Source organism: Onychostoma macrolepis, chromosome 21, assembly GCF_012432095.1.
Source record: "Onychostoma macrolepis isolate SWU-2019 chromosome 21, ASM1243209v1, whole genome shotgun sequence".
NCBI lineage: Eukaryota > Metazoa > Chordata > Actinopteri > Cypriniformes > Cyprinidae > Onychostoma > Onychostoma macrolepis.
Genome location: NC_081175.1, coordinates 3755480 through 3772279, shown reverse-complemented (window position 1 = coordinate 3772279; position 16800 = coordinate 3755480). Strand labels below are relative to the sequence as shown.

Sequence of the window (16800 nt, the reverse complement as noted above, 5' to 3'; positions counted from 1 at the left end):
AAACGACAATCTAAAAGGAGTGCCCTCTGGTGGCTGACATGGGCACTCCAGCAACTGGTTGTGACACCAACATCACAATCAAAGTTCTGAGAACACTTCATCAACCCATCATTAGCAAGTATTCAACAGTCTGTATTATAATACATTATAATATTACATCCATTATAACTGTAGAGAGGAAGAAATAAATGATCACTAATAATGTTTTAAACATAGCTGAGGTAAGGTGTGCAACAATTTTTTGGCTAATCCCATTCTTTCTGTGCAAAGACTTTTTTTTTTTATACAAGACAACAGGGTATGAGCTCTAACGTGAATGCAATGGAAGTGAGAATTGTTTCCTTATTGTTCCTTATGGATCTTTCCTTATCAGCTGTTGTGACTTAGCAGTGTGCGGGCAAGGCGTCTGATTAGTTACCTCATTCTCTATGCGGACTGCAAACCTAATTATATTGGTGATTTAGGGAGAGTTGAAGCCTGTGGAAATAGTGCTAATTCTGCTCATCTGAATAAGCTCACTCACAGTATAAAGGACATCCATGTTTCAGCCTAAAAGGAAAATATTTTGATTTCTTTGGGGTTATTCAGACTTCTGCAACTGCTGAAAGCCACTTCAGAAATACATGACTGGACCAAGGGCACCTTGTGGGGATGTGTGCCAAAGCAGAGGTTCCTCCACATCAGGAGCATTTGAGTACAGTATTTAAATGCAATATCCCTGTGAGCCAGCTTTCAGGAGATGGGCGGATTCTAAATGTCATTTTTATGCCCTTTAAAGGCACTGTGTGAAGGGGAACCTATTTGAAGGTTTATTGGAAACAAAAGTGATATAACATATTCACGAAGAGCCATTCTATGAGGTTTTTAGTGAAATATATGGATGACAGTCATGTGTTATGCTGCTTGATGTTGCAAACAGGCATTTGTTATCATATTATTTTAATCATAAACAAATGTGTTTTTACTGTTTGCTGCACTTTATTATTCTTAGTTATTTACCTACAGCGTCTAATGAATGTTAAGTCTATGAAGTAAAATACTGTAGCCCACTTCTGGACTGAAAAATAAAAGGGATACCATTTATTCTGGTGTCACACCACACAGTTGCAATTTAACTGCTATTGTAAACAAAAAGTACAGCAACTAGTAGTCAGCAATATACTATAAATTTAGTTGGTATCTGACAGGTATATATTAGACAGCAGTGCCCTGAACCTTCACTTGAAGTGCTCAGGCAGAGGTGATGCTCAATTTTGGCTGAAATTCCCCTGATATTTAGGCTCACTGTAATGTTTTTCCCCTGTAATGTTTTATTGGCTTTGGCAAGAAAATATACTTTATTTTCCAGTTGGCTGATAACTTCAATATAACATATGGTCTAAATCAAATTCTACGAATGAGTATCTGACGCTGACTGATGTACAGTAAATGACATTGTCTCCTTGAGAAAACATTATGCCAAAACTGACGACTTTTTTTTTTTGTATATGCATATGTTAAATATTTGCATTAAGCACCAAAGTGAATCTATGAGGAACAAAATCACAATATGTCTTCATGACTTTAAACAGGTGCAGTTTCACTGAGGGAAGGAGAGTGAGTCATTCTGCAAATGACATACAAGCTTGAGCTTTTTGACTGCACAGGAAATAAATAAATAAATACATAAATAAATAAATCTAACTCTTGCCAACTAATTACTACTATTAAAAAAAAAAAAAGTGTTACAAGATCGTAAAAGCGAGATGAGGAGGACCATGCTCCATGATCCAACCCATTCCTAAACAAGATTTTAGGTTTAAAACAGCAGCACACCTTTGTTCATATACATTGTCTGGATTAGTATTCTGTGTACAATATATAAATAGTGAATAACAAAAAGCTGTTGTGCTTGTTTAAAGAACCTATGAAATCATTATTTATTAATTTATTGTGGCTTTACTTGGCCTCCCGCAGCATTGAGGCCACCCTATGGTAGTTAACTGTTTCACATACAGTACATTTCACATATACATTTTCCGGTAGAACTTTATTTTACAGTACGTGTACTTCCCTGGTACATACAGCCATGGCCAAAAATATCGGCACCCTTGGTAAATATGATCAAAGAAGACTGTGAAAATTAATCTGCATTGTTAATCCTTTTTATTTAAAAATTTCACAAAAATCTAACCTTTCATTGGATAATAAGAATTTAAAATGGGGGGAAATATCATTATGAAATAAATGTTTTTCTCTAATACACATTGACCACAATTAACGGCACCCTTTTATTCAATACTTTTTGAAACCTCCATTTGCCAGTTTAACAGCTCCAAATTTTCTCCTATAATGCCTGATGAGGTTAGAGAACACCTGACAAGAGATCAGAGACCATTCCTTCATCCAGAATCACTCCAGACCCTTTAGGAGATGGCTAGGAGAATTTTTCTTGAAACCCTCCCAAACAACATGTGGTCATGTAGGTGCTGTTTGACAATTTTTTTTTTAAGGTTTTCTGACCCCGAGACTCAACTATTTTCTGCAATTCTCCAGCTGTGGTCCTTGGAGAGTCTTTAGCCACTCAAACTCTCCTTCTCACCGTGCATTAGGACGATATAGACACACGTCCTCTTCCAGGCAGATTCGTAACATTTTATGTTGATTGGAAATTCTTCATTATTGCCCTGATGGTGGAAATGGGAATCTTCACTGTTCTAGCTCTTTTCTTAAAGCCACTTCACTAATTTGTGAACCTCAGTTATCTTTTGCTGCACATCGGAAATATATTCTTTGGTTTTGCTCATTGTGATGGATGATTAAGGGAATTTGGGCTTTGTTTTCCCTCCTATTTATATTTCTGTGAAACAGGAAGCCATGGCTGGATAATTTCATGTCCATAATCACCCTGGAGTGCTCAAAATTGTGAATGGGAATATACTTCAGAGATATTTTACTCATAAGAATTCCTAGGGGTACCAATAATTGTGTCCAACGTGAATTTGAGAAAAAAACAAACATTTACTTAATAACGATATTTCCCCCCATTTTAAATTCTTACTAATGAAAGGTTAGATTTTTGTGATTTTTTTTTTTATATATAAAAGATCAAAAGGATTAACAATGCAGATTAATTTTCACAGCCTTCTTTGATCATATTTACTAAGGGTGCCGATATTTTTGGCCATGACTGTACATGGTAAATATCTTGTACCTACAGGCAAATGAGTGGTAACACAAAGTACTTACCTGAAGTGTATGTACATGGTAACAAATAAGAAACATGGCTGTTAACAGTCGTACATGCATGGTAATTAGTTTGTACATACAGACAAGTGTGGGTAAGAATGGTCACATACAGTCCTATTTCCATATACTTACTATGTACCATCTACCATCAATTACTCAATAAGTACCTTGGTCTATGTTTATACCCCCAACTTGAGTACCGCATAACTTATTCTGTACATTAACTAATAAGTAAATACACCAGGACTTACATAGTAAGTATATGGAAATAGGATGTAAAATAAAGTGCAACATTTTACATAAACATTACACAGGAATTACCAATTCTTCAAACTTTGTAAGCACTGTTGTGGAGAGCAATTTAACATTAACACACACTTGTTTGTAAGTACTACATATTTACCATGTGTATACCTTAGTAAGTACAGTAAAGTATCTAATTAGTTACCATGTACAGGCACTACCTGTAAGTGACTGTTATACACACTTGTCTGTATGTACAAACTAATTGCCATACATGTACGACTTAAGTACAGCTGTGTTTCTTATTTGTTACCATGTACATACACCTCAGTTAAGTACCTTGTGTTACCACTCATTTGCCTGTAGGTACAAGATATTCACCATGCATGTACCAGGGAAGTACACATACTGTAAAATACAGTGCTACCAATTTTCCTCTAGCAGATATTTGTGTAAAATGTATATATTTGACTTCCAGTAAACAAAACAAAAGTATTGCTGACTCATCTTGCAATCAGGGGTCAAACATAAAACAATAAAATCTTCCAAATAAAAGTACCATAAAGGTGCCTTTTCACACTTTTGAAATATACTGATGTTACGACATAAAGCTTTTGTTTTACTGAGGTAAAAGTCAATGTAACTATGAGTTGTGCATTTTATGGTCGTCTATTTTACTATTGAAAAATGCGAAAGAAAATTGATTACTCTTGTAGTAACATATAACCTTGAATGAAAACTTACTACTACATTTTAGGATTCTTCAAGATTATTTCCATACAAAACTCTTACCTGAGAAGGAATGTGCTACTATTGTCATATTCCTAACTTAAATATTCTTAAATATTGTAATATACCATAAAGGTAGTGGGCTACATAGCCTACAATTTGTAGGCTACTTGTTGTTGTTGTTTTTTTTTTCTTCTGAAGTGAAATATGACTCATTAATCAATGACAAGACTTGCCTCCACTTTGGTCTTTTGGCACTTGTGTTTGTTTTAAACAAGGAATTATGAATGGGAAAGAGTTGCTTAAAGATTCTTTAAAATAATCTTTGTTTTCAAGTTTTGGAACAACACCAGGAGTTGTAAAATAATAGCATAATGTTGGCTGAACTATTACTTTAATTGTTGATTTCTCTGCCAAAGGGTCACCGTAGCCTTCATTTAAGCGCTTGGAAACGATCGGCTGCGATGTATTCAAACCCTCCTCCGAGCGGGAAATTTGTTGCCATCTAGCACCAATCTGCGAGTGAGGGAAGGAGGGGGCGGGAAGGTTCGTTTGAGGAGGGCAGGCTTTCCAACGTTACTAGCGCTCCCCCACTACCCTGATTTCAGCATCTGAGGCAAATACTTCAAAATTCACCCATTGGACATGAAAGAATTTACTGGAAAATAAGTGGAAAGACAGAGGGGGAAATCAGCTGCCAGAGCTCAGAAAGTGTCTGAAGTCCGTCGGAAGAAAAAAAGGATTTATCTCTGGTGAGGTACATTTCATATTATAATGACTGAATGATGCGTAAAATGCGTGTCATATAGATATAAAGACAGGGAAACGCCGTTAAAGACATGTCTTCGTAAAATCCCGCAGTGTTTTATTCACCAGTAAGTGTGTTTTTGAGAGGAACACGTCATTTGTTTTAAGGTTTAACAGGTCTCCTCTCGCCACAGCAGCCTACAGATACACTGAGGTGAACCTGACAAGGAGCGAGAGCTTATCACGGACAAGACTGACGACTGCTACTTTGAGATGATATCACTTAAATATTTTTACAGATATTCATTTTTTCCCCATTTATTAAGATCATTTTTAGTCACGCTGTCGATCGGTAGCTATTTTATTCACACTGTTGAAATATACTGATGATGCGACATAAAGCTTTTGTTTTACTGAGGTAAAAGTCAACGTGTAACTATGAGTTGTGCGTTTTATAGTCGTCTGTTTTGTTAATGGAAAATGTGAAAGAGAATTGATTACTCTTGTAGTAGCGTATAACCTTGAATGAAAACTTACTACATTTTAGGATTCTCCAAGATTATTTCTATACAAAATTCAAATGTGTTACCTGAGAAGGAATGTGCTACTGTCGTCATATTCGGAACTTAAATATTGTAATATTCCTACGAATAAATTCAGTGTTCAAAATAAATAAATAATACAATAAAATACAGCTTAGCCTTGGAAATTCGATCGATCGGATCCCAGTGTGTCAGAGATAACACTTGGATTGCGCGTGCGTTTTCTGTAGTTTGTTCCGTCTGCTGGTTTTCACATCGTGACAAATCATTTCAGCCAATAGATAGCCTATTATAGTCTTCATGGAGTTACTTCATTTATGAGCTCAACAGTAAATCGCTTATGCAACCGGTTTCTAATGCAAGTGAGCTTGCTTTCAAATGGGTGGAAGACGTCTGACTGTTTATTAAAAGAGAGCGAGAGAGAGAAAAGGGGGGTTTAGTGCGCAAACAAGCGCCTTGGGTATGTATGAATACACTATTATCGTGTAGCTACTGGAGGTCCTGCATTTACATGGTGCTTATAAAAATTGTTGCAGCTTGCAACAAACTGTTAAAGGAATATTTACCCCAAAAGAAAAATTCTGTCATTATTTAATCATCATGATGTTGCTCCCAAATGGCCATTCCCCCATCTGACCCTATAGGACAAGTGGTTTGGAAGATGGATGGATGATGTGGCAAATATGTCTTTTTTCTTATATATATATATATATATATATACATACATTTATTTATTTATTTAAATTAATTAATTTTTTATTATTTGTATTATTATTATTATTATTATTTTCTTTTTTTCTGATGTCCATGTAGCATGTTCCAAATATCCTAATGTCATATCATAGGTTTTGTGAGGAACAGAATGATAATGTTAAATTCATCGTCTTTGCAGTTTTTTTGAAATCTCATTCACACTTGCAGGTCAAGTAAGTTTCATTGTGAATGATCATTAGACATGTTAAAACCAATGATGTTCAGCATATTTACTATCAGCCTTGCAATGGATGTGTTTTAAGATGCCATGTTTGACGAAAGTGAGATTTATTTATGTATGGGTCTTTTGGCTTTTGATAGGAAAGTGTAAAATTGACAGAGATTGGAAAAAAATCTTGCTCAGGTCCACATACATTATCATTCGATGACATTTTAGTGCATGTGCATTACATGAGAGTTTGGTGGGGGATTTGGAGATGATGCTCATTGAAAAAACTATTCACATTTAATTTTTTGTTCTTGACAAAATTGTAGGACTTGGAATATAGACTGCAGACTACTTTGGTGGTAATTGAAGGTAATTTTTAGAGCTCAAAAGGCCTTGTGGATTACAGCTGCGTGATTTTTTTTATTTTTTATTTTTTTCGCGACATCTGTATTTTACAGAAGAAAACAATATGGGTTTGGATCTACAAGGTAACTACCTCATGCTACACATTGACAAAACATTCGTCATGATTCAATACATTTTTATGGAGAATCATAACAAATTATAACAACAACAGGATGTTCAAGAAAGAGAGTGAAATTAAGCTAGACAGACACATATTTATAGGAGAAGACCTGGCCACATAAATGTGTCTCTGCAAAACGAATATAAATTCAATAGAGTTCACATCACTGAAAGCAACAGATGTCCTGCATTTTATTTATTGTCAGCTAATTTCAAGATCAAAGGCTGCAATAAGAAAGAAAGTGACATCAGCACTGGCGACAGAATTTAGTGTTCACCACTTTTAACAAAACTGACTGTGTGTTGAGCTCCAGGATGTGATGCAGAACGTTTGCACAGCTGCTTGCCGAGGAGAGATGCTCATCTCCAGAAGGCCTTACCTGTGGAAATGCTTGTTGCAGCAGCACTGTGGCAGTTAAATTGACAATGCCTTTATTTTATTTTATTTAATTTAATTTGAATAAACTGCCTTTAGAAATACAGAAAATATGTTTAAACTTTTTTATATAATAGTTTATGCTAAAGGTTGAACAGTAGGAGAAATTAACTCATATTGCATTGCTTTTGGTGTGTATCCCAAGCCTTGAGAGACAAGGTGTACAGCTGTGAAATGGCCTGGAACAGATTGAAAACCACATTAAAGATGTGAAGACCATAGCCCAGATATCTTGGCAAGGCCATGGTAATGAGGGCAGTGGTAGATAAGAAACATGGCAGGTTAAGTGCTGAAAGCTGAAGGTCTGTGAGCTCCAGAAGACTCCTCCCTCAAGGGAGCCATTTTCAACTAGCCTGTGAGCTCGGCTCAGGCCAGAGTTACAATTATAGCTCCAAATGCAGTGCTCAAAGCAAGAAAATAAACCCACTTTCAGCACTTCTGCAAAACTGAGAGGAGTGAGCAACAGTTTATGTCTGCTCTCTCTCTCTCTCTCTCTCTCTCTCTTATTCTCTCTAGCTTTGGTTCCACTAACTTCAAGGAAAGATTAATGCTGTACATTAGCATTTCACTTTAAAGGAATGGTGCCAAAGTGATTAAAGTCACTGGGAGGAATTATTAGTTTGTACTGTTGTTTGTCACAACCATCCATTATTCCTAACTTTTAAAACTGGCTTCTGTCCCCAAGATATCAAAGCTGCTTGTCCTTATTCAGGCAACTGAAATTTGCATATTAAAATTGAATTAATTTTTATATATTTATTTATTCATAAGGTTGGAGGGAGGCAATGTTATTCTAGAATTTTATACCCTCTTCGACTCTCTGACATTTGACCACCTGTTTTAATCTAAATGAGCCATGACTCATCTACCGTGGAGTTGCAGGGTTTTGCTATTAACCTTGCCCTACCCTTTACACCTTGTTTTCAATATCACGTAGGCAGAGCGAGGCATATAACAAGATGACTTCTTAACTGTGACTGTCTCTAAACAGACTTTTCACCGTTACTTCAACCTTTCAAGTGCTTGGAGCTCAGAGCCTCTTTTTTAGTGGGCGGCTATGCTGGAAAGAAGTGAAAAATCCAGATTTACACGTCAAACTGGGATGGCTGAAGAAAAGCACTGCTTTTTTTCTAACGCAGAAAAATGTGTCTGAGCTCTCCAAATCCTTAGTATTTGGTATTCCTAGATGACTCAGCAGTTTTTACACCTCTGAAGTAGGATTATTTGACAATCCCCACTGAAATTTGCATGTGGTCAGCATGCAGGATGAAAACACAAAGGAGAATGTGCCAGCAAGACATGTCATGTGTCTCATGTCAGACCTGGCCTGGTTGTGTCTGACTGACATACTAGCATGGGTCAGAATGGTCAAATGATTTTTTTGTTTTGTTTTGTTTGTTTGTTTGTTTTTGGAAAATTTCCCCAATACTGCTCACTTTAGGAGAACGATACACTTTACTTGTTAAACTTATTTTCTTTTTTATTATTAGACATTTTCAGAAACACAAGACAAAAGACACAATGCTTTTGAAAACCAAGACAAATCATAACCCAAACTATTACCATACAGTAAAATAGATAGGTTTACTTTAGTGTGATTGTGTTAGAGATGTCAGCTTGCGCTTAAATCACTGTCCCTTCAGCCGCATAACCAGAAAGGAAAAGTTAATCAATTCTGACAGAAGGTAAACTAGGTGAGCCTTTTTAATGGCAAGAAGACTCTACCGGGGTCAGTCAAGAGCTTGTCACTCACTAGTACAAGCAGTGAGTAGACAGATATATGTGAAAGGAGAAATGAGAGTTAGCCTAGAGCACTCATGACTCACTGATTCAGCCCATGCACCTAAAGAGCTGTTGTAGCCAATGCAAATCTTATTTGCATCTATTTAATGCATTTGTACAATTCGGAAAGACCACTTAACATGCAAATATCTTATATATGTGCAAGAAAATTCAGTGCAGTTCACCTGTGAATGATAAGAAGACAAATTTATTAGTTCAGTTAGTTTAGATTCTTTAATTTCCAAAAGAAATAAAATATGGTAATTTGTTCCCTGCCAGTACATAGGTTTTACACTTCAGTGGCCAACACTTCTCATCTTCTAAAGGTAGCTGTCAAACATTTTAGCATGCACATAATGTTCATTAAGTAGCTTCAAGGGTACTTGGACTTCATTTGATTCTTAGTCAAAACTGCCTCAAATAAATATCGATAAACTGTGTTTGATAAGGCCAGTTTGAAGGGAACATGCTCTCATTAAGCAAGTCCTTTTTTTCTTTGTTCAATTTTTTATTGACAGCTGAACTTGGAAGTTGAAGAGACAAAAGGGAAAACAGAAGACTTGCAAAGTCAAAGATAAGGACGGAATTAATTTTAGGTCAAAAAAATCCAGGTCACAGCCTCACATTCTCCCCATAGCTTGCTTAACTGCTTATCTTCTTCACAGACTTTTTGGTGGCTGCCTGCTCACAAGCATATAATGACCTGTACTCGTCCATAAAAATTCAACCCGTTAGCCATATTGGGCTTCAGGCACAGATTGGGACAATTACTCAAACCTTGGTCATTTCTCTACTTTTCATTCGTCTAGCCTTGTGGCTGCACTAGTCTCATTAACTATGTGTTGACTGCACTACACTAATTTTCTCCTGCCTGCCAGAACCCAGTCAACTTTTTACTTTCTATTTCTTCCCTATTAATCATTTCCCCACTCATTATTTAATGTAGAGTCAGTTGGGATTGGTGGTGAGGCAGATAATGATAATGGTATTATGATTTTAGTTGGCATCAATCAGTATGATGGATAGAGTTTCAGATTGCATTAGCTATTGATCAAACCTGAGGCATCAAATGCGGTTGGTCAATGGGAGGGCGGCAGGTTATCAAATTGAGGTATCTGAAAATGACATGATATCACTAAACTGTTGGCTAACAGATATGTTGTTTACATAGTGCATGCAAGTGAGGGCAGAGAACTTGAAACCTGTCACATCTGTTGGGCCAAAGTGCTTTGGTAGGAGAGATAATGCACAGTGACGCACATGGCACTTGACTTATGGTATTGATAAGTCCACGAGTCCCACCAGAGCATAGGCATCTTGCGTTTTGTTTACCCTTTAGGTGACAGTCATCTGTGAGACAAAACGTTAGAGCGGCTTTCTTCCTCAGTGGCGGTTACACCTGACAGATTCCACAAAATGTTCCTCCTCCAGGAGGATTTACGAGAGGGAACACTCAAGTCTTGATAATCTAGGAGGAGACAGCCAAGCTCCAAATTGACTAGGAATGTGCAAAACTACATGTTCTCAAAATCAACTAGACCAGAGATACTGAAATTTTGTTTTCTGGGGCCACTTTTAGAAAATGCGGTATAAAAAAATGACTTCATTTTACTTAATCATTGTTTGGTTTTAAAATGTGCGTTAATTCATTTAATTTTCAAGATTTTTCAAAGTAATATTATTTTAGACTTGTAAAGCATATTTATTCACAACTACAGTTTTAAAACTCCAGTAGATTAACTTAAAGGGGCGTGTCCTTTAAGGCTTCTCAGTGATCGGCTACTGTTATAATTGGCTAACTTCACATAATCAAATTAAAATGGTAATTTCCAGACAAAGCATTATGAAATCATTTACTTACGGTTTGTGATGCAGATGCAGTCAGATATAGAACCGCTTCATCTTTCAACAAATGTTTTTGGTAACACTTTAGAATAGGGAACACTTATTCACTATTAACCACGACTTTTTCCCTCAATAAATTCCTAATTTGCTGCTTATTAATAGTTAGTAAGGTAGTTGTTAAGTTTAGATATTGGGTGGGATTAGGGATGTAGAATAAGGTCATGTAGAATAAGGCATTAATATGTACTTAATTACTACTTATAAATGGCTAATATTCTAGTATTATGTATGATAATAAGCAACTAGTTAAGAGACCCTAAAATAAAGTGTAAGCATGTTTTTTGTGAACTCTCCATGACACTGTGCCTCATTTACAAAGCAAAACACTCCGGACATTCCTCTGACATGATCTGGGGTGCCATTTAAAATAAAGTATCCACCTGTTCCTTATGCTGGGATCCTTCTGATATCTGCACAAAGACGTGAATGAGCTGTATAAACCAAACGTGTCAAAGCGAACGCTCTTTTACTCCATTTGTCGAGTGGAGCATTCCACAACGTGACACTAGCATTCAGCGTAATCAAGTTTTAGCCGTTAATTGGCTGAACATCAGTGGGCGGGGCCTATGGTGAGAAGAAGACTATTTGTCAATGTCTTGCTCTGGAGGCAGTGTTTATGCAAACGACTGCACCTGGGTGACGTCACCTTGCCCCTCGGATCCAAAACGAGCCGTTTTTGAAGCTTGATTAAATAAACGCTTTGTTTATAATGAGGAGGTACAAAGACCTCGAATATGCCCAAAGATCAAGGCATTGATTTCCCATGTCATGACCCCTTTAAATCAGCAATATTTTGTTGTTGTACTTTTTCTTTTAACATGCCTTAACTATACATTCATTCATGTTTATTTGGTGCTGATATTAAATCAGAGGAGATTATCCACTCACATGCGCTTCGTGCTGCCACTTCTCTTGAACTTCTCTTGAAGGAGGTACAGCGATCTTTCACTCCACATTAGACAGTGCCGAAATGTTATTTATTTTTTGAATGTTAAAAAAAAAAAAATGGACAGAATTTGAAATCTGAGACTTTGTTTCATATCAAAAGTAACAAAATCACAACGTTTTTGCAATTTATTGGATTTGAGGCGCACTATGTTGTTCCGTTTATTAACTGAAAACAGGCTAGACCAATAAATTCTTGGGATTTAAGAATCAATAACGTTTCATAAAAGTGAGAATCGATTAAAATCGAGAAATTTATATTTTTTACCCAGCCCTATAGTTACTAGGGGTTGTGCCGGAAGCCAAATACCTTATTCAGAAAGGCACGGATAATGGCTTCAAAAACGAATAACGAATAACAAATAATTCTGTCCGAATATTCGGCTGAGGCTGCAGCACAGTCTGGTGTTTGCTAGATAACAGGTGAGCCAGGGGATCAGTGCGATATTTCACACAAACCTCTAAAGTCACGCAATAATGAGTGTGTGAAGTGAATGAATTTAAACTTTATGAATGAAAAGAGTACAAATCAAACACGGCTTGCTGTTGCCTCTCCGTGCATCTCTCTGAAATCAGAGCTTGGCAAGAGTAATATCAACTAAAATAATACATCATACACGTTCTATTATTTGTGTATATATAAAAGGCAATGATTTAAACCTTATAGGCTACGATATGATACACGGATGAATGGACTGAGCACAGCGCGATCACCAATCAAACAGCCACGTTGCGCGTCTCTCAAAAACCAAACCAGCTCTCTGTCAAGAGTAGGCTAATAATCAGCTTAGATACAGATACATTTTCTACTAGGCCTACATTTGCTTCTTTATCTTTTGCACATTTGTTTAGTGAAGTTCAAAAAAAGACTGCTTAAAGAGTTCCGCGTAAGGAAAAAGTGCGCCTTGAATTAATTCAGTCGTGTTCAGATGATTACTAAACATTTGTCATGAAAGCTCTCTACTTGTATGATCAATTTATTTTTAGAAATTAATTTTATATTTTAGAACACTGAATAGGGCAAATAGTCGAAACACAAATATTTTTCCATAGGCTATAGCTACTGTTGTAAAAGTGAAATACTTTTTTAAACTGCACAGGAACCGGTGAGCCAAAGGAAATCATGTTGTTTTACATAAACCTCTAAAATTACAACGCAGTAACAAATGTGTGAAGTAAATGAATGTAAACTCTATGAATGAAATAAGCGCAAATAAAATAGCTGTTGCACTTGCCTTTTTCTATGCATTTCCTGGAAATTACTTAAATCAATTTCCATATTTCTAAACTGCATAGGAACCCTTACTGTTTTAATTAGAAGATATTTAAATATTTATTTATAGGATCACATGAAAAGTCCCCAAAATGGGACTCGAACTCGCGTTCCCTGAAGCATAACCGCACTACATCTCGAAGCACTGCCTATACATGGGTGTCGGCTCTGACTGTAAGAAGATATTTAAATAAACGTTATAATCATAAAATATATATATATATATATATATATATATATATATATATATATATATTAGTTTTTCAGTGATAACTACGGAAAAAAAGGCTGCAAAACCATATAATTTTTTTAAAGCTTTATTAATTCAATGCGTAAAACCATAGACATAACAGTCTTATCAAGTATAACTGTACGAAGTTCCGGTTCAAAACTGCCTACTTCCAGTTTTATCCGAATACAGATACAGACATAAATAATTTTGTGATCGTTACAGATACAAATACTGGCTTTGCTGCACACCCCTAATAGTTACTATAGTAACCATGGTATACCAGGTGAAATGTAAAACAGTAAAATGCTATCAAACACCCATCTAGTGCATGTGTTCATAGACTATCATCAGAGCTTTAGAGCCAAAGGAATGCAAGAATTTGCCCTATAAGAATGGCCCTTCTCACATTATTATAATCGATAAGCCTGCAGTGTAGGTCTTTTATTTCATTATAATGGTATTCATTATATGCATCATTATATGTTTAATTGCTATGCAGAGAAAGCAGCAAAATTCTAATTCTCAAAAAATCCAAACTGTAGCAGTGGATCACTGATGACCTTGTAACATGTATGAATTTGACCCCGATGACTGTGATTATTCCTGGGCTAATTGATGGGTTGTCTGAAAAACTAGTTGCCCTTGAATAAGCCCTGTATGATAATGCTGGTTTGGGATCATGTCCAAGAGCTAGATGGAAAACAAAATAATAAAAACATACCGGAGTCTCCAGATGTTTTTAAAAGCCCTCTTAGAGAGCATAGTTTTAACAAGCATATCACACTGTCAGCATACTAAAGCCCTTTCTAAAAAATTGCTGTAAAATGCATTCCCTTTAAAGCTCTGCTGCTAAAAATATTGCAAAAAAAAAAAAGAAAAAAAAAGTAGGTTATGACCTCTTCAAACTGTATGAACCTTTCCCATAGCTTTTCAGTGTTTACATATATTGCACTGCAAAAAAATGCTTTTCTTACTCACATTTTTTGTCTTGTTTCCAGCCAAAATATCTACAACTTCTTACATAAAGAAGGATTTTCTAGACAAGTAAAAAGTATTGTTTTGTTTTCAGAAAAAAACAAGTGAAAATTAAGTGAGTTTTTACTTAGAACAAGCAAAATAATCTGCCAATGGTGTAAGCAAAATAATCTTGTTTTCTATAAGATTATTTTGCTTAACCCATTGGCAGATTTTTTTACAGTGTGACAGCCATCTTCAAAATGGATCAGCAGGAATGCATTTCACTAGTTGTATATTGCTTAATTAAAAAAGCATCATACAATGATGCATTGCTGTTATCGCATCTGATCATTGGTTTGACAGAGAGTTGTTCTTTGGCAGTGTGCCATGCATATATAAATAAGACAAGATGCGCAGGTGTGACTGAAACATTTATTGTGAGTCTCTGGACTGGAGTGAATGAGAATATTTACCCAATCAGAGTGCCAAAAACGGAGGGTCAACAGTTTGCACAAGAGACTTGGGCACCATTTTTCTGCAGAATATTGAGAATAAAATGCATTTTCTTTCTCAGTCTCCTTGTTGCTGTCTGAGAGATACAGCTTTCTGTACTGTGTCCTCCACAGAGGTGGACAGTAACGAAGTAAATTTACTTGAGTATTGTACTTAAGTACACTTTTTGAGTATCTGTAGTTTACTCGAGTATTATTTTTTCTGGAAACTTGCGACTTTAACGTCACTACATTTGAAAGACAAATATCGTACTTTTTACTCAACTACATTTATATCAAGGTCCCCAAGTAGAAAGTCGTTATATTTAGCAGTTTTTACAGTGTGTGCATTTTCAGATTCACTGAACCCTTTTTTCTGCGAAAATCCGGCCTGCGATCTGCCAGTACCTCCCTGTGTTGCCAAGTGTTACAGTATTTCTAAGCCTGAAGTTTTCCGCCTTGCTTTGAATGGACATTTGGCTGATTTTTTTTTTTTTTGCGCAAATCTGGCAACCTCGGGATCTTCCCCGCTAAACTAATGTAAACGTCCGCGCTACTGCACAGCTAAAAGCGCTCTAAAAGGGCATGTGTTAACTCTTTAAAGCCCTTTGGAAAATTAACCATGTTTTTACTAAACAAATTTACTATTATCTCACTATAGTAACCATATGCTATTTGTAGTAAAACTTCAGTAACCACAAATTTACCATAGTTTCATTATATTAACTATAGTTTGATTTTTGTAGTTAAACTATGGCAATACAAATGGTAGGCTAATATATCTGTCAAAAATTGCTGCCCTCACTTTTCTAATATATATATATATATATATATATATATATATATAAATAAACTTTGGCCTACTGGTAAATTGCTGCTAAAAACTGGTCAGGGAAGTATACGAATCTGAACATTATTTTATTGTCAAAACACTGCACATAAATGCTTTTTTTCTTTTTCTGTGCAAACAAATGATCAAAAAGTACGTTAAATGAAAACTTTGGAATCTAAACTGGGAATCAATAAGAATTGAAATCAATAAGCAGAATCAGAATCGGAATGGATAAAATTCAAACAATACCCAACCCTAGCCACATGTTGTGAAGTTCACTGATTTCTGAGTATTTTATGAACACTGATCAGTTGATGGCAAAATTCAAAAAGATGGTTATTTGGTGCAACCTTCACACCCGTGGCCATACTGAGAGAGTATGATCCAGTTTTCTGAAGAGACTAAAGGTTTGTTTTTTTTCAATGTTTGCTTTGTTTGCCTAAAATGAACCATATCATAGACTTCAATATCTCTTTGAAAAAGAACTTTGTAACTTTTAAAAAAGTATTAAAATGAGTTCAATGTAGTTAACACTCCTGGTGTTAAATACAAAAATAAAGATGATTATCTTCATTCAGTTGTTCCATTTCTATAGGTTTGGTAACATAAAAGCTCTTAATTCCAAAGATAATACAAGCTAATCAGTGTATTCAGTAGGTTGCATTAGTGGCATAAGGTATTGTAAGTATACAACAATGCGACAATAAAACAATGCATTTACTTTTTACTTTTGATACTTAAGTACTTTTAAAAACATGTACTTCCGTACTTTTACTTAAGTAAAAATTTGTCTTTACAACTTTCACTTGTAGTGGAGTAGTATTTGACCAGTGGTATCTGTACTTTCACTCAAGTAAGGAAGTTGTGTACTTTGTCCGCCTCTGGTCCTCCACACATATATTAAAGGGGTCATCGGATGCAAAATTCACTTTACAAGTTGTTTGAACATAAATGTGTGTTGGAAGTGTGTGTACACATCCATTCTATAATGATAAAAATCCACCCAGTGTT

General features: G+C 35.8%; 1 protein-coding gene across 1 annotated transcript in view; it reads left to right on the top strand.

Moving 5' to 3' along the window:
• The first annotated feature begins 4816 nt into the window (after positions 1–4816).
• gabra3 (gamma-aminobutyric acid type A receptor subunit alpha3) overlaps positions 4817–16800 on the top strand; it is a 212813-nt gene continuing 200829 nt past the window's right edge. Inside the window, exon 1 of the mRNA XM_058759002.1 lies at positions 4817–4952. The gene's annotated coding sequence lies outside the window, so the exon portion shown is untranslated. The remainder of the gene's footprint in view (positions 4953–16800) is intronic.